Source organism: Falco naumanni, chromosome 1, assembly GCF_017639655.2.
Source record: "Falco naumanni isolate bFalNau1 chromosome 1, bFalNau1.pat, whole genome shotgun sequence".
Lineage (NCBI taxonomy): Eukaryota > Metazoa > Chordata > Aves > Falconiformes > Falconidae > Falco > Falco naumanni.
In genome coordinates, this window is record NC_054054.1 from 103108490 (window position 1) to 103132500 (window position 24011).

A 24011-nucleotide genomic window follows, 5' to 3' on the forward strand; every position below is an offset into this window, starting at 1 on the left:
GGATTTTTTTAAAAAAAAGTTTAATTCATAGAGTTTGTGGAAGGAGTAGGGCAAGGGAATTCCGGGTAACCTGGGGAAATATTTTCTTTTTGCTTGGTCTCACTGTCTTTTGCCACACCAACTGTCCTCTCTGAAGCTGAGCTAACAAGTCAATACTTGAAAACCTCAGCTTGCAGTCTCTTGTAAAAGCAAATTGTACGCAAGTTTAGCAGACTTCCCAAGTGCTTCTTCTCCTAGCTGAAAAAAAACATAAGCAAAACATCACAAAACAAAACTACAATTAACACTAACAGAACTTCAATATGAAAGCAATTTAATTGTAGGTTAAAAGAAATTTCACCTCAACAAAATACACTATAAAACAGTTGAAGCATACAGGATTACCCCTGTTAAGAGGTTAGGTATGTCTGTGAGATGTTTTAAAAAAATGAATAAAAAGTTGGTGAGGCTTTTGCTTTTCCTGTGAAGGATTTTTTTGCACCCATCTCATCCCTTGGGAATCTGTTTGTGGGAATGCAGGAGCAGCTGATGGCTTTCTGGGATGCCAAATATCATGTCTTTGGGGTGGGGTTATTATCATTTTCAGTTCTTCAAATGTGTTTAGCATTATCGTGTTTGAGACCACTTCAATGGGAAGGGCTGTTTTACTGTGCTCCATGGTCTACTTTACACATGGGAGTCTGGCATGTTTGTGTAAGTGAAGATGGTGTCAAAATACGAGTTTCTCTCATGTAACAGAATTTGAAGCCAAATGGTTAGGTAGACAGCAACTGGCTGGTACTATTGCAATTACATCTAATGAAAGACTTGGGTTTAGGTCTGACTGGGGTTTAGGTCTTTCCTGGTGTCTGTTAGCTGTCTATGTAGTTTTTCATTAGCAAACAACACCATCTGAAACCTTGCATTTTGTCAAAGGTTGTCTTTTATTATGAATTAATTCAAGACAAGACAAGGGGTATGTGTTAGCTGTACCTGTTGCAGGGTATATTTGATGGTTCCTATATACGTCACTGTTCACAGCGGCAAGCATTTTCTGTAAGAAGTATATCTGAAAACCAGACTGGGAACTAAATTAAGTAACCTTAAAAGTGCTGGGACTGGTGAGTGCCTCCTGCTCTAAGAAACAAGCCTGTTTTTTTTTGAAGAGGGTGCACAAGGCCACAGAAACCTAGCCCAGCAGTCTTAAGCGCAGTAGTGGGGAGATCCCTTTCCCTTCATACTGGTGAATGTGGGGGAGTCCTTCTAGCCTGGTACAAGGGTGAAGGATTTGGTTTGAAGGCTAAGCAATCACCCTGAATCTCTGATCACGGCTCTTGACATTCAGGAATTTCAGAGCACTCATTTTCTCACATTACTTATTACTGTGCACAGCTCTAAACTATAGGATAAAGCAGGGCTAAAAAAAAAAAAAGTATTTCTGAGTCCCCAAGGCTTAGAAGAAATCCTCTTGTTGGGCGCCTGTTTGATGCAGATTTCCCTTTATCTACATAGATTCCTGCTGAATTTCACCTTTTCATGATTAAGAAGGCAAAGTTTGTTCAGACCCTAAGAAGAGCAACTGCCTCTTACTCACTACTTTTGTGGAAATATCTACATTCTTTAGATTCAGCAATGATTGTGGGTAAAAGGTCTTTCTTAGGTATGGCCCAATGCCCAAATGATTTACTGCATCAGTACTTTTTAATTGAGAGCTTTTAAAATTGAGAGCTGAATCCCAAGTTTTCAGTATCTCTACTTTGTGCCTGGCTCGAGAGCAACCTGAGTGTTCAGTGTTCCCAGTTTTGACATTCTGCAATTTTACACACTTCACAACAACGTCCTTTTTCTGTACACGGGTTTAAATATTTCAGGATTAAGAAGAGCTCACCCTGTGAGCTGACAGTCACACAGGGAGTGCAGCTCAGCATTCAGGAGTTGAGAAAAAAACCTCCGTATGCTGATTTTCTTTGGACTTTGGAATAGCTTATTTCTGGCCAGAGTGGAAAGCGTGAGGCTGTCAGACCGCCTTCTGCAGGAGGGAGCGACCTCAGCCCAGGGGAGGACCAGGACAGCCATCCACGAACAGCTTGTGAGCGCTTCCCAGGCTGACTTCTGTGTCGGAAGGCGCCACAAACCAGAGTCAGCAACTGTAACAGTGCTCCCCTGCATGAGCACAGACAGCAAACTTGGGATTCAGGACATGTTTCCACCTCTTCCATAGATTATTTTTTTTCCTCCCTCTGTTGTCAGCTTATTCTTAGGCATGATAAAATGAGGATGAGAATGGTCACATAATAATTTTCATTATAAAAACATTTGAGAGTTCACTACAGAGTTTATCTTTCTTTTTCCTCCCTTAAAAAAAGACACGACCAAGAGCTCACTCCGCATAAAGATGTTTGACTCTCTTCATATAAATAAGGAAAATCACTTTTGCCAATCAGTGCAGTATCAGCTTTGCGTTTGCAAGTTGGCTTGAACACAAAATGACCTTTCTACATTCATGTGTATCCAGTTCTCTAGAATTAATCACCCATTCTGCTGGTAGTTTATTTAAACATAAACACACCAAAAAGGTGCAGTAAGAGTGTTTTCAGAATCCAAATATTTGCTTTCTACTTCTTTAACCACCTACCCACCACAAGGGTGGAAGCTGCCAACTGGGAGCTGAAAGCAACATTTTGTCTCCGATTAGTCATATCTAAATTTCTTTTTTTTTTTTTTTCTTCCCTGTGAAATAGTGCCGCAGGGACGAACGTATAACAACAGAGGGCAAACTAGGTCACTTGAAAACCAACTCCTGGGGCATGTCTGGATTGTGAATGAGTTCATGACTTTCGTTAGGAGCTCTCGTTCTCCCATTGAGATTATATTTCCTGCAGACAGATCACGTTCAGTGAGCCAACAACTGCCTCTAGGCAACCAGGATATAACGCCGTGCCCCGAGCAGCACAACACTTAACCTTGTGGGATATTGTACACAGGGTTTGCGTGTGTGTGTGTGCAGGGAGGAGGGGGAGCCCTCTTAATATTACTAACACTGACGCCACAGAGCGCTTTTGCAGTAGTGTGTGCTCTTAGTTGTCTGTTCGAAGGGAAAGGATCGTGTGGAACGTTTCGTCTCCCTCATGGCATGAGAAATGTATTTTACGGCTATTAATGTTAATCACTTGTGTTGGGGCTGGGCCAAGGATGCCCAGTGATAGACCAAGATCACGTCAGGTAGTTTACAGCCAAGGAAAAAGATTGCTTACTGAGACAGAGGCCAATTTATTAACTAAGTATCTAGGCTACAACTCTCTGTGAGCTCCAGGAGGAGCAGGGAACTATCCGGTATAGGACCCAACAAAAGAAATACCCAGATACGTGCTAATCCTGTTTGGGGAGCTGGGGGTTGGTGGGTCTGCATGTGGCTGAGCATGAGGGTCGTTCGCAGCTGGGCCTGCTGAGCCTGGATTTCACATCTGTCTTTATGAAGTCTGGAAGGCTTACCTGGAAAGATTCCCAGTGAAAGGAGCTGGAGGTGACCCAGTTCCACAGCTTATTTTTCAAGGTGGCAAATTCCCATGGGGCTGTGTTATAGAAACAGCCTGGCCAAGGGAGGGGAGTGCATATCCTCCACAGGCCTGCTTAAAATTAACAAGAAACTTGAGTGTTAGAGTTGAGATCGATTGCACTAGCACTCAGATAATTTCTATGACTAAATAAGGCATTTCTGGAAGTAGGGGCTTTTTCTGAAAGGAGGAAAACAACGTGAAGTGTCCTCAAACAGCTGCTTTAGGTCTGCTTTCTATGGTATAGCAGCGGCCTACATTTGGTGTAAGGTTAAACAACTAGAAGGCTTTATACTGTGCTGTGGCTGGTGGCTGTTAAACCCAGAATGCCTTAGAACTGTCATTAGGTTAGAAAGACTTAGACTTGATTTAGATTGTCTCATCTCTAACTACTACACTATTTGGAAAGGTTCCTTGAATGTACAGAACCAGAATCTGGAAAGTCAGAGTTGCACAGCATTACTCAGCATAGGCCTACCCAAATTTGTGAACCAGCTATTGTCATTTTGTCTGACAGCAAAAAAAGTAAAGGTGGTCACAAACCCAACTTTGTTGATGAATTCAGAATGAAAACCAGTGAATTAGCACAAAATCCACAGGTATTTCTGCTGGGGTGGCTTTCAGGGCTATCTTCAAAGCCTGCAATGCTATTCATCTTCTTTGGCAAACGAAGCAGGATTGTTGCCCTGAAACGGAAAGCTTTACTACTGGGTGCAAGAACTTCCTATTTGTGGTTGTGTGCCATGACAGCTAGGAGATGGTTCAGACACAACCAGCCACACAAAAGCTTTAGGTTAAACACTGCAGCCTAATTAGCACGTTAACTAATACCATTATCACAATAAGAAAGTTACAGAAATAAGCATTTATCTTTAGGCCCAAATCTGCCAAATCTAAGCCTACTCAAAGCCAAATTTTCTTTTGACAATATTAGAAAATACTACAAACTCCTAAAACAGCACTACTGTACAGAAAGAAATTAGAATAGAACAGCATAGTTCCAGTGGGAAAGGGCTCACAATGGCAATCTAGTCCAAATGCCTGAGCACGTCAGGGCTGACCAGAAGTTAAAGCATATAGAAAACAAACCTCTTTGCATCACCGGCACACCTGGGCGCTCCCACTACCTGCACCGCTGCGTCCTGTCCCTTTGCAAAGGGCTGCATGGGGAACCTCAGGCTTGTGTGGGCTGCTAGGGGGACCTCCCCCAAAAACTTGGCTCCCCCAAGCTGGCTCACCTCAACAGCATCGTTAAGAGTTATCCCAACTTCTGTACGGCAAACCGAACTGATTTCAAGTCCCCCCAGGCCTCCTCTCTACCCTCAGTTTTGAGAACTCAGACAAGCAGATATATTCAGCTTTCAGTTCTCAGTTCATGCATGTTGCCAAATACTTGGATAGTTTCTCTGAGGAAAGCTTAAGAAAGCTCTAGAACAACTCAAATAGTCTCATTCATTGCAGAGCCCCCAAAGGATGTCAAATTTAAACTGAAGTCCTGCTTGGAGAGGAAATGAAAACAGAGAGGAAGGGGTTTGGAAGAATCAGAGGGTTTTTAATTAGTTTGTGGTTGAGGCAGCGGAATTATGTGCTGTAATACCCCGGTGCCTGTACGTACGTTGTTCCCTCCAGGGTCAGCTCTGTGAATTTGCTGACTGACAAGAGGAAAAGGTAACCTTATTGCTTCCTCCTCCCACACTCTAGTCTCAAATCAGCACAGCGCTGTTAAATTCTACTTTTACCTCTACCTCTCCTTGGCTTTACAAGAGTTATCCCAACGCAGAAGTGAAGAGAAATGACAGTTAGGTCATGTACATATCTCACTTCTGGACTCTTCAACCACTATTGTGGCTACAAGGCCAGGTTGCTTTGTTTCGTTAAGTATTTAATTCAGTGATGACCTACTCTATCTTTTGTATAAGACAAACCACCTAGATCATAGCATCGTTTTTGTATTATGCCGCTGACAGAGAGCTGAACGTCACTCATGCAGCACTGGCTGCATGGATAAGAAAAGCAGCTGGTGAGGCTCTAACTTCCCCCAAATGAAACATGGCATAAATAGTTTTTAGCACTTGCTCTCCAGACACTGCTCTTTCATAGAGAATGGGCTAAAGAGACATATAGTGATGGCAAACTTTCTATCAGCATAATGCCAGGCATTTAGAAAACTGACCTGACCTAGTTTTTGATTTGTAGAACCAAGTGACATGCAGTTTATTATGTGCAAAAAAAAAAAAAAATCTTAATAAAAAAAAAACATGTAACATACATACTCCTTCCTTTCAATCTAATATTTCTATCATGCTGCGTATGCTGCTAATTCAAAAGGCTGATATGGTCACAGACAGCCCAGCTTCTAGGATTTACCATTCAAACATACTTGAATTGGCATGAAAAATCCAATAAAATAATTCTTTCAGACAAGTTTAGAGAGAGGTATTCCCAAAAGACAGAATTCTGGCTTCTAGTCACATAAAGCTTACACTTTGTCAATAACACAGTGAAGGAAGGCATGAATGAATTTTATTTCATTGGACAAGTGACTTGGAATACAGATAAGGCAGGGTGAGCATATAAACCTTTAAATAAATGTTTTAGCACTATCTGGAAGGGAGGAATGCAATTGATTCCAATCTTTTCTGACAGAAAATCAGTTCTTCTAAAGCTCTTGGGGCAACAAACACTAACTAAAAGCGTCTGTTACTAATAAAATCTTTAAGTACAACAAAACAAAATGTTGTCATTTGCAACTATTAGGCTACAATTAATGCAAATTATTGCTCTGTAGTTTAATTGAAATATTAAACTGTGATATGGAGTCTTTGTTTTACTATGACTTTAAGAGCCATGTAACTTTGAAGAGCTCAAGACAAACCCTGCAGAGAAATAGCTGACAAAGCCCCAGACAAAACACTGTAAAAAGCAGAATACAAAATACTCTGTTGCTCAAATGTTGGAATTTTTCTCGAATGAGCATAGTTATGTTACCTGGAATTACTACAAACAGTTAATAGAAAACACTGATCTATGATTATGCCCAACAACACTCTTTGTTCTGCATTGTGGGTGTTACTTTATACCCTTGTTTTGTGGGAAATCCTGACCTTTTCTTCCCTCTCTGCCTGTTTAACATGAGACTTTTGTTATTCTCTGCAGTGATACTACAAGCTGGAGCAGTAAAAACTGCTGTTATAATTCCAGTTTTGCTTTGCAAACACACATTATGCTTCAGAAAGAAGGGGTGCATTTAGTGTTTCAGGAGAGCCGTGTTTGGAACTTCTGCAACAGAAATCCATGGAAAGTGGCAATTTCTTCTACATTATAAATCTAACCTAAACTAGTATACTGAGTTGCAGTTTTATTTGCAAAACCACAGGTTGTTAAAATTCACAAATCAAACTCAACACTATTGTCTTAGGGGCCTGAGGACAAATGATATTGCTAGAAAAAGGAATTGTACTCGGCCACAACCTGAATTTCAAATAATATGGTACTTCATTCGCGCTGCCTATCTCATACCAGTTCAAAGGAGTCACTATAGTTTCAGTATTAAATGTTCTTTTCCTAATGTCTTCCATGATGGAAACAAAAATTGTGGAACAGAAAAAACAAAGTCTGGTGTTTGTATAAAGTACCTTCAGCTGCTTTAATGCTTTTCACCTAAGACATGTATTAGTAGTACTACCACTACCGCAGTAGTAATCTGTTTATTAGTTTGGAGAAAAACAATTATTGGATTGGATTTGCTTTCAGATTACTACTTATTGAAATAGACAGTAAGTTAGTTATTATAATGGAAAAAATCATACAACTTCAGGTACATGTGCTTGCTATTGTTATTATCTAATAAGGAGCACTCGTGGTTTGTTTCTGTGCCTCCCCAGCCCTTAAATCACACAACTTCAGGACCCTGACTTCTGCCTTACCACCTTAACTGCTCTCTTTATTTTTATAAATAACTATTCAACCTTTAAACTTCAGTGTGATCAGGCTTTGGCACCATACAAATGCAAAATACAAATGCTAAGGTCAATATAATAGGTATTATATAATATTATATAATAGAAAATAATATTTCTGTTTTCATACTTCTACAGTGAGAGAGGCAACAGAATCTGTTTCACTGTCTTGTTTCAAAACCAAACTTGCAGCACTCAGGGTAGCTATTTCTTAAGGGGCTGTTTTTCAGTTTTGCCAAAGAAAGCATTCAACAACTGCATGGGGAAAAAATACAAATCAAGTATTAAACAATGGCCAATGCTTTACTTATACCTTATGGGTGAGTCTAAATGGTAATCTATACTTCTGCACTGCTGAACCTGAAATAATTGCATGAGATCTCCAGGGCTCAAGACTCATCTCAAAAACCTCAAAGAAATATAACCTAGAACTGCTAACACCAGCAAAGGGTGGTGTTACGTACAACCCTTCCTCAACCTCCTCTCTGAATTGCTCATTTCTGGCAACAGGCACCACACATACATATTTTTAAAATAAATTCCTGCGTTTGAATTACACTAAAAAGTGCAAGTTTACATTCTGCAGTGAGATGACCTGATAATTAAATCCACAAAAGAAACACTCTTGTACTTTGGGAGCGTTTTTAATCACTAATTTTAACATTCCATTGACATGAACACAATTTCCTGCCTTGTGACAGAGGATTTCAAATTTGAAGTTTTCAAAATGTGTCTAGAGAATATCTTTCTGCTTTCATGGAAACCTTTCAAAAGTTGTTGATTTCAAACAGAGAGGTACCAAACTTTGGTAAATCTTGATTTTCATCCAGCTTTAATGACTACAGACCTCATCAGTGATGGTGGGGTCTTTTATTTTATGCAAAAGCTGTAGGCAGTGCTGACACTGTAAATCTTACAAAAAATCTCTTACCTTCTGTAAATTGCTTGATTAATGAGAACTTACTGAAGCTGACATGGAAAACTTTCAGTGGAGTAATTTGCCAGATATTTCCATCTTCAGTTGAAGGACACTTTTCTTTCATTAAATTTAGTTTTTAAATAGTTTTCCTTAATGCTGAAGAGAGCTAGTTGTGTTTCTGTACAGAGCTGGCTGCGACAAATGATGGCATGAAGCAGTAATCCAGACAATGACTTCAATAAACAAAAAAAAATTCAGTGCTGCAGATTATAAAACCAGAAAACTGGTCTGACTTGTATCGCATTTCCTCTTTCAAAGCACTCCTGTTTAGTAGGAAAACATGCAAATGGAACTCTAAGGAAGAGGAAGTGTGCTTGGAAACCTAAATTAGCTAAAAGGTTGTGTGTACTGTCCTTACCAGCTGCATCAGGGCGAAAACCCACGCCTCTCATCTGAAACGCCCAGGAGCAGCACCAGTTAGACACGGCTGTCCCCATCCGCACTGCACAGCGTCTGGCCTTTGTGCTCTCTAAGGCCCTGACAGCCACGGAACTTCCCTGTTCTTTCTGGTTTTGGTTCAAAATAACGGTGACTACCAGCACGGTGTGTTTACAGCACGATAAAGAGCGCACACTCATGACACAGCTGAACAGTGAACAACTACCCCGTGTCCTATCAAGGAACCCTCCCGGGTGGAAGAGCCAGCTCAGTGTTGGATATATCCTCATCATCTGCACAGAGTTCATAACCAACTAACCTTAAACCCCGGTTTATGTTTTCCTGCAGGACTACTGGGGCTCACTCTAGAAAGCCAAATGGAAGCGAACTGGTCTGTCTGCAGTATGGAAAACCGCCCTACAGCCAAGCCGGGAAATGAAGCAGACTTTGCCTTCTGTTCTCCCACTGGAGGCATCTTCCTGAACTTGCTGTGCCATCTCTTTCATTTCATATCCCTGCAGTGTTTCCTCTGATTTCCTGGCCACCTCCTGCTCTGCTGAGCTCCTCTATCAGCAAGTAAGCTTGTGCTAATGATTTTTCCAAATATGGCTAGTTGAAAATATTAAATGAATGCAAATCAATCATTTGTGCATACAGTGAGGGAGGAATCTGGTTTTGATCAGCTGAAGCTTTTTTCAGAATGTTAAGTCTTGAGACGTTTCTGCTGACTTCATAAATAATTAAAACTTGTGGTGAGAGATTTTTATTGTTTGGGGTTTTTTCACTAGCTGCATCAAATAGTAAGGAAAAGCACCGTTAAGATTTCAACGTACCCAATTGTGCATGCTCTCCTAACAACTAACCCAAACTGTTAAATTCCCTGTCAACAGAAGGCAATGATTTACGTGGAATGACCCTGACTTGCTGCACCTGTAAGTCTTTAAACAGCTACACTTTCAGCTGCAACAGCTTCCAGAAGTAAGTAATCAATCTGGAACACGTTGTTTCACAAAAATAACTAGGTGATTTTAAAGCTGCCTTTTCCCCATACGAGGCTACTGCCAAATCCAGCGAGCTGTCATTCCCATCTGCCTTCACGAAAGCAGTAGGATGCACAGTCCGCAAGGAAATCGCTGTGTGTCCCTTTAAGCTGGGAACTGCACTAAATCAGGAGGCCCAGTGGCACTTGAAGGATTCCCAGAACATAAGCCTAAAAACATACTATTACCAGGCAGAGCAGTGGTGATGATTTTGCTGTGTAATCCACACTGACATCCCTCCAGTGCGTAAAATACCAGGCTAGTAGCAGCGTCACACAGAGCACTAATGACACACTTTACTCCTGCTGCTCTCGCTCCCTGCTGAGCAGATGAGGCTCAGGCTAAACCCCCGCCTCGTGAAGAGGGCAGTGCCACTCCGAATTCATTCTTCTTCAATTTACTGCAACACAGAGAGTGAAGTAGAACCCATGTGCAGTTTCACCATGTACAGAACTACACTATGTGTCCCACAGCCTCCGGCAGGTAAATGGCGTTATACAAACCGTACTGTTCTCAGCACAATGTAAACCAGCTGTACCCCGAGGGCACGGTTCTTACCTTCCTTTTAGGCCCAGAGAGCAGCCACAGCTGACGGCTGACGCAGACATCTAGCGTGACTGTGCTGGCTGCCTGCTCTCTGTGCTGCCTCTCACCCAGGGATAAGGCCAAGGCTCTTCCATTCCTGCTCTCCAAAAGTAGATGGACCCATTTACTGTTATTCTGCACAACCAAGAAAGAAAAAGACAAATTAATATGATATAAAGATGGAAAAGCAAGGAAAAGACAGTTTGACGAGTGATCTTAAGAAAACCACTTGCTGTGCTGCCCACTCCCTCCCTTCCCTGCAGCACGTCTAGGAGCGGGTGCTTTTCTCTGACGTGGTTCTTGAGGGATGCTGCATGAGGTTGTCGTCCTGGACAAACACCGCTCACTGTGGCTGGATACGAGTGTGGTGGTGCATCTCACCCCCTTCCCTGGGCTGCCCTACAACCTCAGGAATCCCTATGAGGCCTTAGTGTTTGAGCAATGAGTTGCACGGTTAAGCACCCCTTGATCATACCAACAACTCTTGCAGGACCGCGGTGAGGAGCAGCACTGCCCACACCAGGAATTCCTGTTGCCCTAGCAAAGGTGGTAATAAAAACAATAATCAGTCATCCCCTGACAGCCCTCGGACATTCCTGACCCGAACCATAGCTTGAGTGGAACGGTACCACTGGCATTGAAAAATGACCAACTCCGGTAATGGCCAGGATGGAATTTTATGGATGACTAAAGCCAGTCATCTCCAACAATATAAACAGCGATCCAAGTCAGACCCTTGGAGCTCTCCTGGCTGCACCAGCATCCCTCCCTGAGCAGGACAGGGGAACCATCACTGAAAGCTGACGATGGAACCTGGGCTAATAGCCCTGCTCCTCGGGGTCCGACCCTTCGCCCACTGAGAAACGCAAAGGCATTCGACATGTGTATTTCACTGAGCGTGAGGGGAACTTTTTAACACATATCCCTCTGTACCACATTTGTGCATATATAATTCTATACATCTGTCTCTTTTGGTTTGTATGCATGTGTGTCTGTGCAAATTGATGTAGATAACTCATAACCAATACAGCATGTCATCATTTCAAATCAGTATTAAAACACTGTTATAATCAAAGTAAATCGTATTGAATCATTCGGTAAATGTTAAATTCATTGATGACTAAGTGCTGCTACAATTTTGTGATCAACCTTAAACTGTCAATAAACCCTCACTCTCGATATACCCTTAGATATAATCCATTGTCAAAGCCTGAGACTGTGACTGGATCTAGCGACACCAAAACCCTATTAAGAGTTTAGAAAACAAGGAGGTCCACTCTGAACCTCATCAACTCAACAAATTTCCTTTACTCCTTATATTCTTTTAGATATAAATCATTGTCCAAGTCTGAGACTAGGCTGGATCTAGCCACACCTGAACTCTACATAGAGTTTAGAAAGCAAGGGAGTCCATTCTGAACCTCGTGACTCCATGGAAGGGCCCTCCTTACTCTTTTATCCTACTCTTTGTATGTTTAGACGTAAACCGTTGTCCAAATCTGAGACTAAGATTCGATCTAGCCACATCTAAGCTTTATCAAAGAGTTTAGAGAACAAGGGGGTCCTCTCTAAACCTCATGACTCGACGGCAGGGTCTCTCTTAGCCCTTAGGTCTTTGATCCCTGTGTAAATAATTTTTGGCTTAATTTTAACTCGATTCTTAATCTGACTTTTCATTTGATTTTTAATTTGATGTTTCTTTGTGTGTTCTACCCGTGTAGTAAGTAATAGAGCAAACACTGCCATTGAACATAGTGAAGCCACACTCCCACAAACTCATGTGAAAACTATTTCGCTCATATCTTTGATGGTGATCCTTTAAGTGACTTAACCTAAACCACTCATTTGCGACAAGTCAGATTTTTTTGGCATTTGGAATGAGCGAGGCTGGCAGATTTCTGTTCCTGACTTCGGCACTGACCCACTGTTTGACTCCTCAGCTCATTTTCTGTGTTTCCAGACTATAAAACCAAAAGTTCCTCCCTGTTCTCTCCTAACAGTGTCAGCTCTTGGTAGGTAGTAGTTACTGTGATCATATTCTCAATTTGAAACATTGCTAACAGTATGAAAAACAAGGTATGAAACATACAGCAGTGCATTATGGGTCAAATACAGCTTTAATTGAAATATTTTGTTATAATTTGCTTGGCTTGGCTTTTGTTTCACATATTATAAGAAACTGAAACAATGCACCAGAATCAAAGCAATGAATACAGCATAACTTTAAATTCTGATTAGATTTTCTTTTATAGAGGATGTGTGTGAGGAAGGAAACACATACATCATATAAACTGGCTAACGCATGAGGCATGGCATGCTAAAGCAGTGAGGCCTCCTTTTCTTCTAGGCTTAATTCCAGCATTCCCCCAAGGACCAAACAAATGTAAAACCTGACTTTGTTGCTGCAACTTACTCTACTTGTTGCAAGGTCTTACACAAAGTGTGATTCCAAATTTCCCATTACCAATACCGAAAGAGAAACGTAATTATATACATTACGAATGAAAATTTCCTGTGCTTTGGAAGCATTTCTTTCAGCTCTTACAACTGAAGGAGGAGCTTAAATTGATATTAAATATAGCTTTATGTATCGCAAGGGCAATACGTCAAAGGCATTTTAAGAGTAAAATAATACTGACAGAAGCCTATCACCAGACTGAACCAGGGGCTGGGACATCCCAAGTGAAATCAAAGCATTAATAAAAGACAGTACAGACTAACAGAATTCATCTAAAGAAATGAGGATCCAGACAATGAATCTGTGATGGGTTTGTTTCATTTTTTCTGGCCAGCTGAACTGACTATTTGAATAGGTTGTCTATTTTAACCCCTCACCACATCGATAATATTAACTAACAAATATAATGAGATCTTGTTTTTAAAGCCATGCTCACTGGCTGATACTAAATTATTGCATTTTGTGATACTAGTACTTTTAAAGTAAAGACTAGGATGTTAGCATACAGCTACTTTAATTTACAGAAGAAACTTGGAAGGATGCTGGTACATTTGACAGGGCTTTGGGGACATTACGCTGCATCTGAAACACTGCTCCAACCAAGGACAGGACACTGTGTGATTAAAATTAAAGCCTCAAACCCCAGAACCTGTATCTGTTACCACAGGAACAAAATGCCAGCTAGTTGAGTGTGTGCTGTAAGAAGTCATAATTTTTGTTTACTCTATCTGTTAAATTATTTAGGAGAACTCTACATAATTTATTTCTTTCAACAAAGTATTTCCATACCTTGATGTTGTTATTTTTTACAAAACGACCTGTATTCAAAGCTAAAATTTAAGCATAAGTAGCTTTAAATATGAGTGTGTGGATTTGGGGATTTTGTTTGTTTGTTTTTTTAAAAGAAAAACTTTCAGTATTTTTTAATAGGAAATTCTGTAGAAACCAAATCTAAGCAGCAACAACACTCTGAGCAGTGTTGCTTATTTTTCAAAAGGGCTTTTTCATAACCTGAATGTTGTTATTGTAACTACTTACTTTTTAAAATCAGATCTGTTAGCTCTCAAGGCACCAGAGTCCTCCATGATAGACGGTAAAGAGCATACACAACCTCCCGATGTCCAGTTCTAAATTTTTTAATAGGTAGCATTAATGTTCAGGTATCAGACACAGGCATCAATCCTGAACCTAACTGCTTACGAGCCCTGCCCTAGTCCTGAACTCAGGTGAATACAGTTTTTCCCTGAACACATCACAGAAGACCACACAATTAAAATAAAGACCACACCTTAAAATAGAACATATTCCTTGTTACCTCCAGTTAAAGACGTTCTTCATCGTAGATCAATTGACTGCTTTACCACACAGCCAACAATTAGTGCTGGTTATAACTCACCACTACTTTACCTAGAACGAAATGAAATGAAATTGTCATTAAACTGCAAGACGAAGGCAACTAGCCAGCTTCTGAGTGGTTGTATTTTTTTCAACCAAGCATATCTAGTTTCAGATTTCTTCAAAGTTCTATCCTTAACGTTCTCTCCACAGGAATAAACTTGTCCCTTGTAAAGACGCTGTTCTCCTTCATAACTACTGTAGTAAGTGAGACTCTCTGTCCCTGTTACCTGCTACCAGTGATCAGAGTTTTCAAATTAATTCTCCTTACTGGAATGAAGTGCAGCCCTTACTCCTGGTTCCCCTTTGGGCACCACTATCACAGACACAAATACCCCCTGCACCAGTTCCGAGAGCTAATTCAGCTGAAAGTGAATACAGCAAAAAACGTTTTAACTTCAGCCACACAGAGCAGCGCCAAAGCACGCAGGAGCAGGGCAGGGCAGGACAACATCCACCTCGATTTCAATCAGCTTAACCCGTAACAGGATTATGTCCTAGAGTCCAAAGTCACAAACTGGTAGGACTTCAAAGAGGATGACACTTGCTGTGTGCAAATGACTTTACTGTGCCTTTTCTGCATGATGGGGCCTCTCCTCTGTCACTCTGTCCAGGTCCGGGAGTTGGTGCCTCCCTGAGAAGCAGGTCAGTGCCAATGGGCTAAACCAGCGAGCCCTGCCCAGTTCAGGTGCGGGGCAGCACTCCTGTGGCATACGCTAACGTGCAGGCAGGCAGAAGCCTGCGATTGTGGGCTAGAGCCCAACCCGCCTTTCTCCACCCTTCAGTCAACGCAGTGCCATCTTTTTATCTAATAACTTTATCTAATTTTATCTAATAACCAAGGCTGTCCGCATCCCCCAGCTCTGCCTAGATAACCTCTCTGACAGACACGCTCAGGAAACACCTCTGCACTTCCAGTTACTCTGACGTAGTGCCTGAGTGACAAGAGATCCTCTGAGCTGTTTGGATCAATCGAGACAGGAATATTTTTGGTTGTGGTCAGACTTGAAACTTTCTAGAGAACTTTGTCCAAAGAAATCAAGTGAAGAAATCTAGCTGAAATGTAAGCACACCTAAGCTGGGCATCAGCTGGGAGAGGGAAGGGCTGGGGATCACAGTTCTGAACAGGCTGTGTGTATTGGTCCCAGTTTAAATGCAGTTCTGCTGTGGGTCTGGCCTGAGCACTTTAGCCGATACACCTGTGTTTGAGCCGGCAAGTATCAGAAGACATGGGATTCAACACAAGTTTACATCATTTCAGCTCACTCACATCCTTCCGACACATCACTGGCTGCACAGAGTAGGGAGAAAGACCCACAGAGTATGGCAGGTGTGGTGAGAATGAAGTGTGGGCAGCTGTGAGCAAAGATCAATGAAGTTCCACGCACTGACCAGAGCCTTTCAAGAGAAAATACTGAAACCATGAGGCAATTTACAGTTAAACACATGCAGTTTGAAAGATATACTTTCATCGTCAAATTACTTCAAATCACCCATTTTCATTAGTTAGTGATCTTTCCTCTTTACATATAAAATCTGGACAAATGATGGCAGAATAAAACGGGTTATCTTTAAAAGGTGCAATATTGAGTGCTGGATTTGCAATTGCCTTTCCTCAGGTTGCTGCTAAAACTTTTTTTTTTCTTTCTAAAACTTAGCTCACCCTCTTCTGTGAGCAGAGCTAACGGAAGGAAAGTCAACACCACTCCTCTGGCAAGCTGTTGCTCCTGTCAGCTACTGAAAATTCATTAATGCACAGGTTGCACAACATCCCTCTCCCACTCACAGGCAGTCTCAGCCTTCTCGCTTATGAAGTTAATTTAGTGAGGTTAAATGGTACAGTATATTTGCCTGCATTTTCTCACCTCCAGCTTGAGCCTTGTCAGGCTTCCCAGGTAAGAAAAGGAACGCTCTCCCTGCCTTGTTTTCATCCACACTACAAAAGAGATTGCATTACCCCACCCCCACCCCCAACCCCAATTACTAGGCTGTGGAAAGAACTCCAATTAAGTGGTTAGCCATAATAGCATGGCAGCCCTTTAGGAAACTGCTTATCTAAATAGAGATGTACAGAAGGCAGTTTTCTCTCTAATAGTGATGCATTTTCAATTTATGCAATACAAAGTGCATTGGTCTGCAGTGTCCCTGGCTACTGATGATTAATAGCCCATACACTGCAAGGGTCTACAAAGAAAAGTGCCAAGGGAAGCAGATGCAGCGGGTTTTATATTATCATGACAGCAACAAACTCATTCAGTGGTGTCAGCTCTGACTGCAGGATTCTGATTATGAAATATGATGCGTGTTGAATTTAATGGCTTTCTCTGCCCTTCTGGTGAGTTCACTGCTTTCCAATGTCATTTTGTGTTCTCATCTGAGTGGTAATAAAAGGAATATCATTGACTGTGCTAGCTCTGTAACCACTGTGTGTTTTACAATAAATTGTGTTTCAGGACCTTTCTACCCAGGAGAGTGTGCAGGGCCAGAAAGTAATATTCCCCAGTTTTCCAATATAAAGGCTTTCTGTGAGAGGACAGGAAATTATGCAGGACTGCCCTTCTCTTGAGGCACTCCTTATGTGAGCAGGACATCTCTTTTTTCAAGTGGTTATGTAGTAAAAAGGTCAGTCTGGATTGCAAATAATAAAAAAAGAAAAAAAAAGATAAACATCAAAATAAACAGCTACTGCCTTAGAGCAGAAATGATGATACCTTGCTGACAAGAGGATAAAAGTTGTTCAAAATAAAATTTAAATAAGAAGCCTGGGCATGTATGATGTTAACCATGTAGGAATGTCAAGTCAGGGGAGACTTTAAAAGAGGGGTTTCTTCATGCAGCAAGTTGTTACTTTGTCCAACCCGTCAGCAAGCTGTGGCCTGCACTGCTGGGTTAAGGTCTCGTCCTCTGGAGAGCTGGTTTGGCGGATAGCTACAGGTGCTCCTGCAAATTCCCCCAACGCCTGCAAAGTCATTAAACTGGGTTCTCGAACACAGCAAGTCTCACTACAAACGCACTGTGCCAGTATCAGTGTTGAAGAGTGCGCACATAAGACTTCTTCACGCTGCTAACCAGCACTGCCCCAAGGTGGGGTGGTTTTACCCCACGGGGGACCATGCAGATCTGTGCAGAGAGAAAAGACAGACTCAAAGCCAAGGTATTTTGCAATGCCTGAAGGGATTCCCGTATTTTCATCCCCTTTGCTCCCATGTGTCTCCTGTGTTAGCAGCTCCAGGGGCTCAGTCGCTCACACAGCTGGATCGGTCAAGGCAAAGCAAGTAACAGATAAATACAAAGAAACATTTTTGTTGAGATTCTCTGATAAATCAACTCATCTGAACTTTCCCCTTGGCTTCTGCTGCAGGCTACAGCCAACTTGAAGCATTGCAGCCACAGCCGAGTCAGAAATGGTGTGAGCTAGAATGCAAGCCCCTATATGCAGACAGGGTGAAACACAAGCGGATTCTTCCTCTTCCACCCAGGAAAAAGCAGAAATCAAAGTATTACTCGCTTCCGCACTTCACAATTTCATGACTGGCCAAATCTAGACAGCAGCAATGTCTAGAGGCGCTTCTCACACAGAGCAAAACCATCTCCAGAGAGGCAGGAAATCCCAAAACTGTACCTGAAACACCAATGGTATATTCCTCTTTGTTTATAAGGTTTTCACAAAGAACCTAGGAATGAAACTTCTACTTTTAGGGTAATCCAGAAGATTTTTAACCTTGTTTTTGTCTCTAGTTGAAATGTCACTGGTATTCTCAATCATATTTTATGTATGAACACTTAAAAAGCTTTGCCTAAAGGACAAATGAGAATTTTCTTTCGTCCTTTCAGACTGTACTTCATATATTTTCACATAAAAATGTATTGAAACAAGATTTAAAACTGTTATACATTTTATTGAGATCTACCTCCAGAGGGAGAAGAAAAGCACATTAACATTTAACATGGTGGCTTTGTCTTTTTCCCTTTCCTTCACTGTTTGCTGAAAAACTTGCAACAGTTGAAAGGTAGAAATGTCAGACACAGATCTGTGATCTGCCTCAAAATTAAGTTATGTACTACCATAATAAAACAGAGCATTTGTCCTCGCTGGGATTCTGTCTCTGTAAAGAATCATCAAAGGGGTTATGAATATTCCCAGATGAAGAGATCACAGGGAACGAGGGTCCTAAGAGTATTACAATTAGCTTAACAACCCAATGGCGGTGTTTCCTTCTACACTCCATGACCCCGTCTTTTGATTTATTCCGGTATGTAGGTACAGGAAGGTGCATGGCTCAGTGCACGTCTGTGCATATGACAGCCCAGTGCAGCAACCCAGGAACCAGCCACTGTGCAGCTTGTGCTGGGGCTGGAGCTGATAGAGAGGCACCAGCTTCCAAGTTCAGCCTGCTGTTACCTGAGGAACAAAAGCAAAATCTCACGCAAAACGCAGGTCATCTTCCCTCCTGTTGTTTTCAGGGTGCTGGTATCTGCTGTCTGCAAGCACAGGAATTGCAGGCTTCTTGGAACGATACAGAAAGAGCTAGCACCGAAACATCTTCCCTGGCAGAAACTGCATCCTGGAGCCTCCTCTGTGTAACAGCCCATGAAGCCCTGTTCTTAAATTTGTCATCAATGAACAGATAGACTGATTCAGCACTGAAAGGGCCAGAATACGCCAAACGCATCCATGATGCTCCTCCCAGGCCAGCAGAGACTCCACACAGTGAAAATGAGCTCGGAAGGCCAGGGCATGAGAGTTTTAAGCAGGTAAAGCAAGGTTCAGCATGGCTAAGATAGAAGTTTCTTTAGCAGCTGGGTTACACTGAACAGGGGTGGAGGGAAGGAAGATGTGCTGCTCCCTGTGATGTCCAGTGTCAGGCATGTTTCTTATTCTGGATGTATTTCTTATGTTTGAAGTTGCAAATCTGGTCCTTAATTTCACCAAAGCCTTTAATTTAAGCACTTGCCCTTATTGCACTGACCTCAGTGGGGCCTCAGAGCAGCGTGAGTGTCCCAGAGCAAGCCAACCCGTTTCACAGCCAGCATCCCAACCACTCATCCCAACACAACCACGAGGCTTACTTCGCATTTACACCAATACCTAAAATTCCCTCTGTGGAAGCCCTGGTGTTCCTGCGTGGTACATGCCTCAATTTGTAAACCTCTTCCTTCAGACGAACACCATTAGCCAGGTTTCTTAACGAGCTCTGCATTTTGGGAGCTCCTGTACTTTCCCAGTAGAAGCACGAAGCCAGGCTTGATTTCACATGGAATAGCTGATTGTCAACAAGTGCTCATTAATAAGATCCAAACCTGCACAGTCTCGCTGTTTAATTTATGAAAGCTTTGTGATTACGATAAACCTGAGATGCTGGATCACTAGGGATTTTTTTTTGCTTGGGGCTGGGCAGAATTTTGTACCAATTAGGCTATACAAGGGCACATGCCAAGAATTGTTATTTTGGTTTTTTTTTTTCCTTAAAGGCCATACCTGAAGTGCCCCGATAGGGAAACAGGGAAATCTGTCAACTTTCCAGCAATTCTTTCAAGCAAATGAACCTTTGTAAATCTTTTAAAGCAAAAGCAGTGAACTTTCTTCCCCTTTTCTTTGTTACCATTAGATTTTCTCCCAAAATCTTGTTGTGATGTTGTTTAGCAAAACACAGCTATGAAACCTGGCATGCTTTGAGAGGGTTACACCATGTGCCCTCTACTGAGACACACTCAAATCGAGCAGCAGACTCTTCATAAAGACACGCAGGGTGCACAGTGTCAATTTAACACAGGGGGAAAGGAGCCGCGTATTCAAGGAAGCCCCCGAGACTGTTCACCGTGTCCCTGGCAGGGTGGGTGACAGGGCAGGCGGCTCACCTCCCCCTAATCGTGGCTGTTTGAAACCAGTTGGGCACCTCGGTGCCGCTAAAACCCAGCCAGCAGGGCAGGCCTGTGCAGCCGTTAGAGAATAGATGTGCAGAAGAGGGGGGATTAATATTCTTGGAGGTTTTCCTTAGTATGCAGGAAGCCAGCACAAAGGCACTAATAACCTCTTCAAGCAGAGTACATTTTCTCATGGGGATAATAGCTCAAGGATAGAAAGAGAGAGCTTTTATACTATAAAGGAAGATTATCTTTCTTGTATGAAAACTAACCATTTTTGGCTCTTCAGTGCAGAACTAAGCTACCTTAATTTTACCTGTGCATTTGCACCTGTGTAAGGATAATTTTGAAATGTCAACAAAATACGTTTTAAGGAGTCTATCTTATGCCTCCTCATTTGCACTTAATTTGTTTCATAACATAGGGATAGGAATTAAAGGCCTTCACTACAGTTTAGGCAGCTTGCCAATACCTATTTTATAGCAATAAAATATGTACAAATTAAGGAATCTCATGTGGAAAATTCATTCAACAGCCTCAAAAGCCAAATGAATGGTAATTACTTCAAACACAATGTGGTGGCAATCAGGCAAGATTGGATCATGCTTTTAAATGTATGTCTAAATTTTTAAGAACCAAGATAATTATGAATTATGAAAATAGCTCAGACAATGCTACAGCAAAGAGTGTTTGTGGAATAAGAAAGAGATCTTCTTCAAGGAACAGAGAAGACTTAATTCCAACACCTGCATGGGAATAATCAGAGAGCAAATGTGGGGCTGATATTTTATTTCCTTACTTCTAGCTGTCATTTTATACTTTAGGACGGCTCATGGATGCCTTGAGGTATGGAGCAAGTGGAAGCATATAAAATAAAATATAAGTAAAAGGATTTATCCTGCTTACTAAAAGCAATGGAAGTTCTTTCTAGTTCACATTCACATACATTGCAATGTCAAAATAAATTTGCCATCTTAGTTCTCGGTGTGAGTTTTCTTCAGTCTGGAAAACAAGCTTAATGCTCATCCACTTATGCAATGCCAACTGAATAAACACAAAGTGGGTTCGTTTCTCATGGGTAAAGCTGAACAGATTTAGATCAATATATCTATTCTTTTTAAAAGACGACTGGCAAACACTACCATACCTTTGTTGCCTTTTTGAAAAGCCTCTAGGAAACCTTTCCACTCAGGAAAAAGTGCAACAGAACAGGTCTACATTATAATTACAGAATTCCAGCAGCACGTAATGAAAATATGGGTGTAAATCAAAATAGATACAAAATATCAATTTTTTTTCCCCATTGAAAAAATTTCCAGGACACTGCACTGGTTTTCCTGTAGATCTATAATCTTGTAAATTAGTGGTATCACAGAATAATTTCAAGGTGGCAAGGAGCTCTGGAGATCTCTTGGCCAATACCCTGCTCAAAACAGAGTCTACTTTAAACAGTCTGCTCGTGGCCTTGTACTGTTGGACAGTACTGTCGGTATGCGTGGCGCTGCAGTGCTGCCTCCAGTCCTTATGTCTGCACCCGAACGGGGCTGCTGACACACCAGAACGAGTGAAAAGGCTGCAAGAACTCTGTGAAGTCTGCAGAGCCTCCACCTTGTGATGCATTTACAGAGAGGTCCACATTGCCCCACAAGGGAGTATGACACAACACCAAAGCTCGTAGGGTCAATACGGCTGCTTTAGTGGCATTACTCGCAGGCTACTTCAGGGTTCTGGCAAACCTGCCTGCGTGTGGCTGGCCAGCCACCAGCCCTCCAGGCCCCCCGGATTTACCGCTCCCTAAAGAGAGGTGGCAGAAGGTAACATGCAGCTCAGCTTCAGCTGTTCCTTCACAGTCCAGCATCAGGGCTTAACGTTTCATCAAAGTGGAAACTATGTTGGACAAGCACTTGTTTCTTCCTGCTGCCCTCCCGGGAGCACTGCCTGCTGTTACGGTGGGGGCAACAAGGAACGGGGCAGCAGCACCCACTGAACAGGAGGCAGAACCACCCCACCGCCGAGGTGCATCAGCCCTGCCCAGGTGTCTGCACTGGCACTGCACTGAAGTGCGGCATACCCTGAAGGAAGCTCAGTCTAATTAGCTTTGAAAAAAAGAGCACTAAGAGGTCACTTGATCAATGGCTACAACACGTCATGTAGGGAGAGACCCTCGAGGAATAGTGTGTTTTCATCTCGGAGGCAAAAATTCTAGTGTGGTCCAATGCCTGGGAGCAGAAAGTAGGCACACTGGAACAGAAAATAAGGCAGACACTTGGGGGATAATTAAGCACCAGAACAGTTTACCTAATGGTACGGCTGAAATTCCACCTGTGAAATCGTTGGGACTGACCGTATGCTTTGGTAAGAACATGCCAAACCACAACCAGCTGTGAGGGGCTAGAAAACCCCTTGGGCAACGCCGAGTGTCAGACCAGCAGACAACAGCCATTCCGCAGGTGAGCACCAAACCAAACCAAACAGTAAGCGTTGGGGCAGAAGGAGTGCAAGAGTGAAGTTTTCAAAGGACGGTTGGGCATCCTTAGAAGACAAATTAGGCCCAAGACTTTGAAAACCTCTCCAGAAGCATCCAGCACACTGGACCCAAACTGCGTATTCATGCCAGGCTGGAGGGAACACTTACAGGTTTGCCTCATTTAGGTTAGTTTTGCCAAAAGACACACTCAGGGACTGAAGAGAGAATCTGCTACATGAGAAGCCTATGAAACTACAAATGGCACAAAAAAAGTGAACAAGGAAGGAAAACTTCTATTTCATATACAAGAGCTCTGGGACACCAGTGACATTTTCTGGCAGAACAATTCAAATTTTTGAAATCATTCCCACAAGATGCTGTGAGTTTAAAGAAAACAGACTCAAAGAGGGATTGGACACACGTCGTGGAGAATAAATTGCTATAAAAAGTAATGGTGCAGATCTAGCTTCTGGCTCAGGAAGGCCGTACTCCTCTCCTTGCTGGGAGCTGTGGGGGCACTTCTGGGGAAAGCTCACTCACTTCCAGCTCTCAGCCGGTCCTCACACACACATTTTCTGCAGTGTCAGCACTGCAGGTCAAGTAATTTCTAAGGTAATTCCAATCAAGTCAATTCACTCCAGGGAGGGATTCCTCCCATGAAATCACCTCCATCTGCAAGAACTCTTAAGCCAGCGCTCTAATTTATCCAACTGTTGTACATTGTAACTAAATTCTAGTGGGTGCAACCTATAGTGCGCAAGGCTGCAAATACAACTCAGCCAGGAGAGCAGTAGAGACTCTAGAAACCACTTACTAGGGGGGAAAAAAAAACATTTCTTTAGAAGTTTTTTTAAAAAACCAGAATATCAAGAGACACCTATTCTCCCTCTCTCAAAGTCAGATGAGGTAGGAAAAGGTCTTTAACCACCAGACTGGGAATTCTACATTCTGTTTATTCCTATTTTTACCAGAAATTAAAATGGACTTCATAAAAAGGTCAGATAAAGTGTAAACACTGTTATTTTCCTGAGATTATTTGGTTTCACCAAAAATCAGCAGGAGGGAAAAAGACCAAACAGCAAGCAAAATAACAAACTTCAGCTTACTCAAGGTTAGCAAGGATGGATGCTTTCTTAAAAATTTACAAAATAAAACCAATCTGTGACTTACTAGCTCAGCTGTCAGCATCACAGTTCTGGACTGCAAAGCACTTTCACATGTGCCCGGCATGCAGCCGTAAAGCCAACTGCCAGCAGAAGGCTGAGGAGTTGACACAACGCACACAAACAAGTACAATCAAAGAGCTGAAGAGAATAAACCTCCCACTGTCACCTTCAAGATCTTTTTTTTAA

General features: G+C 42.1%; 1 long non-coding RNA gene across 1 annotated transcript in view; it reads right to left on the bottom strand.

Moving 5' to 3' along the window:
• LOC121096830 overlaps positions 1-24011 on the bottom strand; it is a 94859-nt gene that overhangs the window by 20172 nt on the left and 50676 nt on the right. The window contains exons 9-10 of the long non-coding RNA XR_005830697.1: positions 14248-14339; positions 10448-10609 (exon numbers count right to left, since the gene is read on the bottom strand). This is a non-coding gene — a long non-coding RNA (uncharacterized LOC121096830). The remainder of the gene's footprint in view (positions 1-10447; positions 10610-14247; positions 14340-24011) is intronic.